Raw genomic sequence first — 11,912 nt, forward strand, 5'->3', positions numbered from 1 at the left:
ACACAAGGCTTGTTCTTATTTCTTTAAATCAATGGCTGGGATCAAGAGATTTCCGCCTTCCAACCAAGGGAGGGGAATCTTCGGATCCAATTCAGTGGCAATAAAACTGGAGCAAGTGTCTCCAGTCTGAAGGCTTTTTATGGCATCAGTAGAGGCCGGTCTAGTAGAGGGGGAATGAGGAACTGCCCCGGCAGATTGCTTATACAGTGGTACCTCGGGTTACATACGCTTCAGGTTACATACGCTTCAGGTTATAGACTCCGCTAACCCAGAAATAGTACCTCGGGTTAAGAACTTTGTTTCAGGATGAGAACAGAAATCATGCTCCTGCGGCACAGCAGCAGCGGGAGGCCCCATTAGCTAAAGTGGTGCTTCAGGTTAAGAACAGTTTCAGGTTAAGAACGGACCTCCGGAACAAATTAAGTACTTAACCTAAGGTACCACTATACAGTCATACCTTGGGTTAGATATGCTTCAGGTTGAGCATTTTCAAGTTACGCTCTGCAGCGACCCAGAAGTAACGGAGCGCGTTACTTCCGGGTTTTGCTGCTTGCGCATGCGCAGATGCTCAAAATGACGTCATGCGCAGAAGCGGTGAAACGTGGCCTGCGCAGATGCTCAGTTGTGTCTTAAATTCTACTCAGGATGTGAACGGGGCTCTGGAACGGATCCCACTCGCATCCAGAGGTACCACTGTATCCAGGAAGTCTTAGGCCAGGCGCAGGCAAACTCCGGCCCTCCAGATGTTTGGGACTACAATTCCCACCATCCCTAGCTCACAGGACCAGTGGTCGGAGTGATGGGAATTGTAGTCCCAAACATCTGGAGGGCTGGAGTTTGCCTATGCCTGTCTAAGGCCACATCCACTCTATATCTTTAAAGCACTAGGGAATCAGAGTTGGAAAGGGACTCTGAGGGTCATCCAGTCCAACCCCCTGGAATGCAGGAATCTCAAGTGAAGCAACCATATGACCGAGGCCCATCCAACCTCTGCTTAAAAAGCTCCAAAGAAGGAGAGTCCACAACCTTTCAAGGGAGTCCGTTCCACTGCCAAACAGCTCTTAGCGGCCGAAAGTTCTTCCTGGCGTTTAGTTGGACTCTGCTTTCTTGTAACTTGAAGCTTGGGTGTAACCTTCAACGCCTCCCTTTCCATGGAGGCGCAGGTTGCAGCCACAGCAAAGGTGGCATTTTTCCATCTCCGCCATATCAAGCAGTTGGTCCCTTACCTTTCTCGCCCTGATCTGGCCACAGTGATCCATGCGATGGTCACCTCCAGGCTTGATTATTGTAACTCGCTCTACACGGAGCTGCCCTTGAAGCTGATCCAGAAACTCCAGCGGGTGCAGAATGCCGCGGTGAGGTTCCTTACGGGGTAGTTGCCGCAGGATCACATTCATCCAGTGCTTTACCAGCTGCACTGGCTCCCGGTGGAGTACAGGGTCAGGTTTAAGGTGCTGGTTTTGACCTTTAAAGCCCTATGCGGCCTAGGACCCACGTACCTACGGCACTGCCTCTCCTGGTATGCCTCACGGAGGACCTTAAGGCCCACAAATGACAACATTTTGAAGGTCCCAAGTCGCAAGGTGGTTAGATTGGTCTCAACTAGGGGCAGGGCCTTTTCAGTACTGGCCCCGACTTGGTGGAACGCTCTGTCACAAGAGACTAGGGCCCTGCGGGACTTGACATCTTTCCGCAGGGCCTGCAAGACAGAGCTGTTCCACCAGGCCTTTGGTTTGGACTCAGTCTGACCCTTATGTTTCCCTCCCCATATGGTCTTGATTTATCGGCTACTTTTACAATGAGGCTGCATTTTAAATTGTATTTTAACCTGTATTTTAAATTGTTTTTTCTCTCCCTATGATGCTTTTACTGTAATTTTACTGGTGTTAGCCGCCCTGAACCCGTCTCTGGCTGGGGACGGTGGGGTATAAATAAAATTTTATTATTATTATTATTGTTTCGGGTCCTACCCTCCAAGCTTTTTCCCTCTTCCGTGTGCCAGCCCTTGAGATATTTGAAGATGGCTATTGTATCTATTCTCAGTCTCACTTTTCCAGGCTAGACATACCCAGCTCCTTCAACTACTCCTCATAAGGCTCAGTTTCTAGACTCTTGATTCTCTTGTTTGCTCTCCTCTACTGCACACGTTCCAGTTTTCTTCCCCTACAAAAGGTGCATGTTCTGTTTTCTGTGTTCCGTCAGTTAAGCCAATAAAATGCCTTTTTACCCATTCATACATATTTACATGCTCAAAAACAGACGTGCCAAGGAACCCTAGCAGACCAGATGCTTCCAAGTGACTCATGTGTCTAATATATTGGTAGAAAATGCCTGTAATTATGTATTTGCCTTCTGGGCTCATACTTAATGGGGGAAAGGCTCTAATTACAGATTTTTGAGAAGGGGTTGACAAGCTGACAAATTTGCCAACAATCTTTAGCTTATAATTTTTTATTTTTTAAAAAACAGCCTTTTTTAATGTAAGTTTAACTTCTGGCAAAGTCTGTCTGAAGTGGGAGGATGAGAAACAAAATTCTCAAGTTGACTTAATGGGTCTTATGTCCCTAAATGCACACAAATAATGGAAATAAAAAGGTACCATTTGGAGTGGCCAAGTTTTTGGACATAACAATATCCTTTCTGCCTCGGATCAGGTTACCGTATTTTTTGCTCTATAAGACACACTTTTTCCCTCCTAAAAAGTAAGGGGAAATGTGTGTACATCTTACGGAGCGAATGCAGGCTGCGCAGCTATCCCAGAAGCCAGAACAGCAAGAGGGATTGCTGCTTTCACTGCGAAGCGATCCCTCTTGCTGTTCTGGCTTCTGGGATTCAGAATATTTTTTTTCTTGTTTTCCTCCTGCAAAAACTAGGTGCGTCTTGTGGTCTGGTGTGTCTTACAGAGCGAAAAATATGGTGGTTTACTGTATAATACAACTACATGTGTCTGTAGAATGGGCTTACTTATCTTTGTATAGGATTGGGCTGCGCACACAACACTTGAGTTCCTTCGCCTCGCAACATGTTAGAAGTTTTTGGAAGCTCAGAAACGGAATGAGCTTCTTCTCATCCTCAACATCAGGCGACAACAAACACCTTCAGCCTGAAAGCCTGAAGGCAGTCTCTGCCTTGGCTGTGATTTAAAATGCAAACTCTTTTCAGTGCAGGCTTAGTATGTAAGACCCAGCATATATTGAGTTATTTCTAACAGATTGGCTACTCAGTAAGTTTTGTGACAATTCAGTTAAAGCTGCAATTCGGTGCATGCACCCTTATCCTTACTTTTGAGTAAGCAAATGTAAGATTGTGCTTTTACCCTTTGACCTCTAGGTTTCTATTTGTAATTGGGAGTTCAAATATATCTATTCTGCATAATACTTTGGATAGCCATAATTTCATTTTTTTTTTTTAAATAAATTTTTATTAATTTTCCAAACACAAAATAAAAAAAAAACCAACAATACACAATACACCAACATACAAACATATAAACATGTATAATTTCATAGCCATTTTTTCATAAACCTTACTTTCCGGACTTCCCCATACCTCCCCTTTTCTGCATCCTTGTTTTATATTTCTTCAGCAACTCCTCACAACTAAATATTCAATTCAATTTCTTTTAAGTTCTTCTAATATTGTTAATTACAGCTGCAATTCTCTGTTTCCCAACCCCTTGACATTTTAACATTCCTGAATTTTACAACAAGTTCTAAGATAAACTTTGAATTTCTTCCAATCTTCTTCCACTGTCTCTTTCCCCTGGTCACGGATTCTGCCAGTCAACTCCGCCAGTCCCATGTAGTCGATCACCTTCGTCTGCCATTCTTCCAGTGTGGGTAGTTGTTGTGTCTTCCAATACTTTGCTAGAAGAATCCTTGCTGCTGTGGTCGCATACATAAAAAACGTCCTGTCCTTCCTTCTCACCAATTGGCCGACGATACCCTTTGACCTCTAGGTTTCTATTTGTAATTGGGAGTTCAAATATATCTATTCTGCATAATACTTTGGATAGCCATAATTTCAGTGCCTGCCAATTTATCAAGAGGTAATAATAATAATGGCTTTCTTTTAGTCATTTCATGTAAATTTATGAACGTCTCCGAGATTCTTAATTCTAGACACTAATTAAAACCTCTGTGTACTCTTCTTCCTGAAGTAATATCCCTTATGTAGTTAATTAGCAAATTAAAACATCTCTTTCTGTTCCATTCTATGTCAATTGTGTTTTCCAGAATTAATTATAAACTTTATTTGGAGTGCTTGGTATATCTGCATGACCAAAGCATACAACAGTGACCACATATTGCAAGCAGAGAGTTGGATGAAACCTCGTAAGCCCCCAGGGTCCCATCCAGTTCTACAATTCTGTGAGTCTATGATTCAATCAGAGCTTCAAATCTAATCTTTCAGAGTTTCTAGGAATAATATTCCTGGATATTTGCCCTGTTTCAAAAGAAAAGATAACCACGAATTCATATTGTCCTTGATTTCCAGTCCATGTTTATATGCAAATCCTTATTGCCCTCTCATTAAAGGCAAAGGTAAACTCTTATAGTCAACATCTTTAAGAAGGAGTTATTTATTTATTTTTGGGTGGGGGCAGGATCACAGCAGGAAGAATGAAACCGTAGCATAATAAGTTACTGATGCAACTCATTTCTGTTGAAGTTCAACTCAGTGCCATACAGGAAGTTGCCATGAAACTCCGATATGTATCTTAAGATAAATTCAACAGTGTAAATAAGTTTTGATGGATGTAGTAATGGAATACTGAATGGCTTAGTTTATGTAAAAATATGCAGGGAATTATCTTATGCAAAATGAACCATGGAAAGAGAAGAAGGGAAGTCACTGATATTTTAAGGTTTCTTAAATGAATATTCTAAAATGTAAAACAGAAAATTTAATAAAAATTATAGGGGGGGGGACGGACTCAGATATATAAGCTAGGTGCCAAATGTCTCCTTAAACCAAGATTACAGTTGTCAGAACAGAATGTCTATTTACCATTTTTGGTCAAGTCTGCTCTAAAGTCATATTTTCCAAATGATGGACTGACTGTGATTGACTATCAGTTAAACATCTGGCTAGTTCAGATGGCAACCTTGAGCTCGGTTGAGAACTTTGAGAACCCTAAAGAAGAAAAGTCACTTGATCCACAGACAGTCCACCTATATTTTTGGCCTATTCCGACCTCTTTTTCTTAATGGTGACACAGGCCATTCATAACATAAGAATATTCTTCACAACTGTGAACAGGGCAGCCAGGTGGGGTAAGTGAAGATAAGCAAGAACAATTAACTATGATATTGTTCACTGCTCCTGCTCAGGCTGCACAGAAAAAGCATTTTGGCTCCTGAAATTCATTCTGATTGTGCAGATAAAATACAGTCATACCTCGGGTTGAATGTGCTTCGGGATGAGCGCGTTCGAGTTGCGTTCCGCAGCAACCTGGAAGTAACGAAGCACGTTACTTCCAGGTTTTGCTGCTTGCGCAGACGCTCAAAATGACGTCGTGCGCAGAAGCGGCGAAAAGCAACACGCGAGAGCGCAGATGTGCCATCGCTGGTTACATTTGCTTCTAGATGCGAACGGGGCTCCGGAACGGATCCCGTTCGCATCTAGAGGTACCACTGTAGAACGGATAGAATTCTACAGGATGTGGTATTAGTGTATACAAACAGTCCAGATCCACGGATTCCCAGGCATGCACCCTCCAGATGGAGATGTCGGGCACCATCCTGACACCCAGGCATCTTTACTTGGTCGCAAGTAGCCACTAGCCAGGTGCCAAATGCGCCTGGCTCCTGGCTAATTTCGAACCCTGAAACCAGTTGTTGGAGACAACAAAAAGGAGAGAGCCCTTGTGTTTGAATGCTGCTTGTAGGTTTCCCGCAGGCATCTGGTTGGCGTCTGTGAGATGCTGGACTAGATGGGCCATTGGCCTGATCTAGGAGGGAATCTATGTTCTTACAACCACCCAGCTGTTGAACTACAACTCTGCCAATTCCTGACCATTTTACTTTCTTGGGCTCCATGATCACTGCAGATGGTGACAGCAGCCCCGAAATTAAAAGACACCTGCTTCTTGGGAGAAAAGCAGTGACAAACCTAGACAGCATTTTAAAAAGCAGAGACCTTGCCAACAAAGGTCCGTATAGTAAAAGCTATGGTTTTCCCAGTAGTGATGTATGGAAGTGAGAGAAGAAAAAGAAGAAGAGTTTGGACTTGATATCCCGCCTTTCACTCCCCTTCAGGAGTCTCAAAGCGGCTAACATTCTCCTTTGCCTTCCTCCCCCACAACAAACACTCTGTGAGGTGAGTGGGGCTGAGAGACTTCAAAGAAGTGTGACTGGCCCAAGGTCACCCAGCAGCTGCATGTGGAGGAGCGGAGACGCGAACCCGGTTCCCCAGATTAAGAGACTACCGCTCTTAACCACTACACCACACTGGCTCTCAAGAGCTGGACCATAAAGAAGGCTGATCGCCGAAGAATTGATGCTTTTGAATGATGGTGCTGGAGAAGACTCTTGAGAGTCCCATGGACTGCAAGAAGATCAAACGTATCCATTCTTAAGGAAATCAGCCCTGAGTGCTCACTGGAAGGACAGATCCTGAAGCTGAGGCTCCAATACTTTGGCCACCTCATGAGAAGAGAAGACTCCCTGGAAAAGACCCTGATGTTGGGAAAGATGGAGGGCACAAGGAGAAGGGGACGACAGAAGACGAGATGGTTGGACAGTGTTCTCGAAGCTACCAGCATGGGTTTGACCAAACTGCGGGAGGCAGTTGAAGACAGGAGTGCCTGGCGTGCTCTGGTCCATGGGGTCACAAAGAGTCGGGCACGACTAAACGACTAAACAACAACAGCAAACCATGCTGAGTGATGCTGATAAGAGTAAGTGCTAGCAACATCTGGAGGGCCACAGTTTTCTCGGTCCAGTGTTAAGGGGAGGGAAGAAAGCACAGCCACACACTCCGCTAAAAGCAACTATTTGTATAAATAGAAACTTAAGCTCACTTTTCCCGTAAAGCATAACATTAATCATGATCCACGATGTAGGTCTACTTATTTTCAGGCAGTTCCTTCCCCATTCCATGCCAGTCACATGCCTGTTTCGTAAAGGAAAGGCTACATCTCCACAAAGAGCCAAGCACAACATTGAACATTTCCTTTGTGGTGTAACCTGAGCTCGAAAGATGTTTAAACAAGCAAATACGTTTTATCAACCTTGGTGATACGATTATTTAACCACTGAACTATGTGATCAGCTGCCAGCAGTGACGGCCGAAACTCTGGGTGGAAAGCAGAAGTAATGGTATATTTATTATGGCCTGTGCTGTATAAGGCCATGAAATATACCTGTTTTACTGCTGAGATCACAGTCGTGGATTTCAGTGATTGGTTTGGCTTCCTCTGTGATCGCAATCTGCATGTATACTTTGCTTGGTTTCATTGTTGTTTTTCAATTCCGTGCAGATACAGAAAACCTCTTGGGTAGATCATGGAACTGTAGGGCTGGAAAGGGACCTCAAGGGTCATCTAGTCTAAACCCCTGCAATGCAGGAATCTTTTGCCCGATGTGGGACTCAAACCCACAACCCTGAGATTAAGAGCCTCATGCTTTACCGAGCTATATATACCTACATATCGAGCTATATATTCAAAGTGAACTGGAGGATATCCCTTAAGTGACAGATTTTGCTGGGTGTTGGTATTCTTCTTCTTATTAAATTATTGAATTTATATACCACCCTATACCCAGAGGTCTCAGGGCGGTTCACATTGTATAAAATAAAAATAAAAATAATAACCCAGTAACAGCCCCCCCCAAAGAGCCACATTTTAAAAGGGCATAGGATCAGATAAACCAAAGGCCTGGTTCAAAAGGAACATTTTTGCCTGGCGCCTAAAGGTGTATAATGAAGGTGCCAGGTGAACTTCCCTGGGGAGAGCATGCCACAGACAGGGAGCCACTGCAGAGAAGGACCGTTCTCGTGCAGCCACTCTCCGAACCTCTCGTGGAGGAGGCAAAGGAAGAAGGGCCTCAGAGATGATTTCAGGGTCTGGGTAGGTTCATATGGAAAGAGGTGGTCCTTGAGGTATTGTGGGCCTGAGCCGTTTAAGGCTTTATAGGTCAAAACCCTGTGTTTGAATTAGGCCCAGAAACTAAATGGTAGCTCGTGCAGTCGGACCAGGATTGGTGTAATATGCTCAAACATGTCTTGCCCCGGTGATCAGCCTGGCTGCTTGACACGCCGGCGTTGCAAACCCTCAAAACCTGTCATTGGTTGGAGCATGCAAATGGCTCAATTTCACTGGAAAATGGAAGCGTCCATGGAATTTTGTTGGCACTATGATGTCTTGGCAGCTAAGAGATTGTGCTGTGATGGACCTCTCGAGGGGGAGACACACTAAGAAGGGCCTCAGAAGATGATCTCAGGGTCTGGGTAGGTTCATATGGAAAGAGGCGGTCCTTGAGGTATTGCGGCCCTGAGCCGTTTAAGGCTTTATAGGTCAAAACCAACACTTGGTACACTTCCCTTTGAAGTAGGAAATTAATCGGCAAGATGTGCACCCAACTTACCACCACTGGCTGAGGCATCATGTCCCAGATTACCAGGTGCTGGGAACCAAAAGTGCTGTTGCACTCAGGTCCTGCTTTTGGGTTTGTGGTTGGCCACTGTGAGAACAGGATGCCGGGCTAGCTGGGCCGTCGGCCTGATCCAACGGGCTCTTAGGTTCTTATCTTACTTCTCCCCAATTCCTCTGGATAGTCTTGGTAATCCTACACATGGGTTCACCCCAACAAACACTGCAGGCAATTTCCTACATTCTTCAGATGTCACATTTTCACTGGAAAGCCAACACTGCCATCAAAGTTTATTGAGGCACGATTACTCATGTCTAATTTCTCAGGATTTTACAGAACTTTGCAGCTGAACGTCTCTTGGGGTAGACATTGCAATGACTTAAAAATGCTGAATGGAATTGTAGAGTCAAGTCCAAGAAAAATAACACATAGACCAGCACTTCCCACAACATTCTAAGACCTTGATTGATTAAATTGTTAAGTAAAGTTCTTAAGCTCAACGGTATCTGTTTCCCTTTGGACAAGGGGCCATAAAAATGTGCCTCAGGCTAAAATTGCCTGAGTTTAAATCCATTGTTGTAGCAATTTGTTAGCTTTTGATTCCAAATGGATTTGGATAAGATTCATCTGAAGTGTTTACCTTCGTCCTAAATGAAACTGAGTCAAATTTCTCAGCAAATTCAACTATGTCTTCATTGAAGAATACCTGTGTACATTAAAACAACTTATCAAACTTGCATCGGGATCAGTTTGACATCACGTTAGCCAAGCTGTCTACTATAACTGGCAATAGCTCTCCAGGTTGATTCATTTAATTCATTTAGACTTTTTCTATAACACTTAATATGCAAAAGTTTCTCTAACCAGTGTACAGAAAACTAAAGCAGCAACAAATTTTATGAAAATGCACAAGAAAACAATCAACACAAGTTACCGATAGGTACATACCGCTACGAATTTTCCCTCTTTTTGACACACCTTGGCACCCAGGACCTCTCAGCCAACTGGTTCTCGCCCAGGGCACCACCCATCCACCCTGGCACTCACCCAGGGCCCAAACAAACTCAGATCACACACTCACAATCCCAACCTCTCCCTAGTCTTCAACTCTAGACGTGCTTTTATGGGCAGGTGCCAAGGTTGATGTAGCGTCCTTTGACTGCCCACAGCTGCCCATTCTGCACTCAGTCAGCTACACTGGACTTGCACCCGGTTCCAGCTGGCAGATCTGGTGGCACTGGTTGGCCAGGCGAGACAGTGGCTGAGGGCCCAGGAGTTTAGAGGGGCTGTTACTGGCCCCCCCCCCCGATCCCACCAGCCATCCCCAGGCCTTGTACGGAAGGTTTGGTTTGGGGAGTTTTTCCAGGAGGTCCAGAGGATGGCAAATAGGACACTTCACCATTCTGTATCTGGCCTCTGCAAAACTCTCCTCTTCCAGTTGCATTGTTGACCCATGGCGGGGCTTGCTTTGATGGGCAGGCAACAAATTATTATGGGAGAGGTTGGTCTCAGCCTGCTTTCAGGGATTGAACCTGAGAATGTCAGCATATAAACATCAAACTGAGCTATGGCCGTTCTCTGTAATTCAGTGAATTTTAATTAAAGCCAATAAAATATGCCTGATCTTTTCATGCATGTACTTCTTTCCTATGTGAACATAATTTCACGAAAGGTTTAGCCTAATTCCCTAGATGCATGTATGATTGGCCTTGATGTTAATTTCCGAGGTGTAATTTCAGCCGAAGCAACCTCATTAACACTAGGTTTCGTCTCTTTTTCCTTTCCAAAATTTGCCCCCGTCTAATTAGATCTGTTGCCTCCATTTTCAGTGGGATGTGATATTGAGAAATAGGGGCAGGGGGCAATTGTGATCATAACTCTATGCATAGCTTTCTCAAGGCAGCATTAGAAGGGTTTTGAAATGGTGGCGGAATTTGGAAGGAAGTCTCTGTAGTGTTAGCTCAGGTATATTTGCGGTAGCGCCGAAGACTTAAGTCAAAAAAGGAAGATAAGGTCAAGATAGTGGTAATCTTCCATTGCCAGAAGCAGCACAAGACGGGGGGGGGGGGGGAGTCATCTTTAGGAAATCCTAGGTCATAAAATATGCGACGCGGGTGGCTCTGTGGGTTGAACCACAGAGCCTAGGACTTGCCGACCAAAAGGTCGGCAGTTCGAATCCCCGTAATGGGGTGAGCTCCCGTTGCTCAGTTCCTGCTCCTGCCAACCTAGCAGTTTGAAAGAACGTCAAAAGTGCAAGTAGATAAATAGGTACCACTCCAGCAGGAAGGTAAACGGCATTTCTGTGCGCTGCTCTAGTTCGCCAGAAGCGGCTTAGTCATGCTGGCCACATGACCCGGAAGCTGTATGCCAGCTCCCTTGGCCAATAAAGCGAGATGAGCGCCGCAACCTCAGAGTCGGCCACGACTGAACCTAATGGTCAGGGGCCCCTTTACCTTTACCTTTTAGGTCATAAAATGGCAGAGGTGGAAATGACCTCAGGGGTCATCTAGCCCAACCCTGACCATGCAAAGAGTCCATTGTCTAGCTTCTGATTAAATGTCTCTAGTGAAGGAGAGCCCAGCTTGCAAGACAGCCTGCTCCACTGTTTCGCCAGTGAACTCTTGGATATCTCAGTTGGTTAGAGCATGGTGCCAATAACGCAAAGTTTGCAGGTTCAGTCCTCGTATGGGACAGCTGCATATTCCTGCATTGCAGGGGGTTGGACAGATGAACCCTCAGGTTCCCTTCCAACTCTACAATTCTATGATTACAACAACATTAACTGAAATCCCTTTGTTTTAATTTCAACCCATTGCTTCGGGTTTTGCCCTCCAGAGCGGCAGAAATCAGATTTGCACCATCTGTTCACCAGCCCTTTAAAATACTTGGAGATGGCTGCCATGTTACCATGTGTGGCTTAAAAAAAAGAGAGGATTAGATAAAATCACGGGAGAAAATTCTATCGATGGCTTCTGGCCACCACAATGGCTGCATTCTGCATCCACGGACAGAGTCGACTTGTCAGAACCCTGAAAAAATAAGCTCCCCAACTTGTGATTCCTTTGCAGCACTGATGTAGGTCCTGGGGGCATTTTTGCAGGGGAGAACTGGGATGTGGAGGGGGGTGTTTGCTTAACCCTCCCCCAGAAAGCTGATTCTCTCCACTGCAAATGTCCCAACCTAGCAGTTAGTGCATGTTCTGGGCAGCCTCCAAAACTCAGCCGGTGCAGAAATACTCCCCTGAGTGGATGGGCGTTTTAGTTAGTGTGTATCATGCGCTGGAGGGGTTAAACACACACAGATCTCCCCCTGTAA

The 11,912-nt window shown here is 44.9% G+C and overlaps 1 protein-coding gene across 2 annotated transcripts in view; it reads left to right on the forward strand.

Annotated features, from left to right (window-relative positions):
• The window catches only part of ST3GAL1 (ST3 beta-galactoside alpha-2,3-sialyltransferase 1), a 120,159-nt gene that overhangs the window by 18,651 nt on the left and 89,596 nt on the right, over positions 1–11,912 (forward strand). The gene's annotated exons all lie outside the window — the stretch shown is intronic.

Source organism: Podarcis pityusensis (assembly GCF_964106645.2).
Source record: "Podarcis pityusensis genome assembly, chromosome: 7".
NCBI lineage: Eukaryota > Metazoa > Chordata > Lepidosauria > Squamata > Lacertidae > Podarcis > Podarcis pityusensis.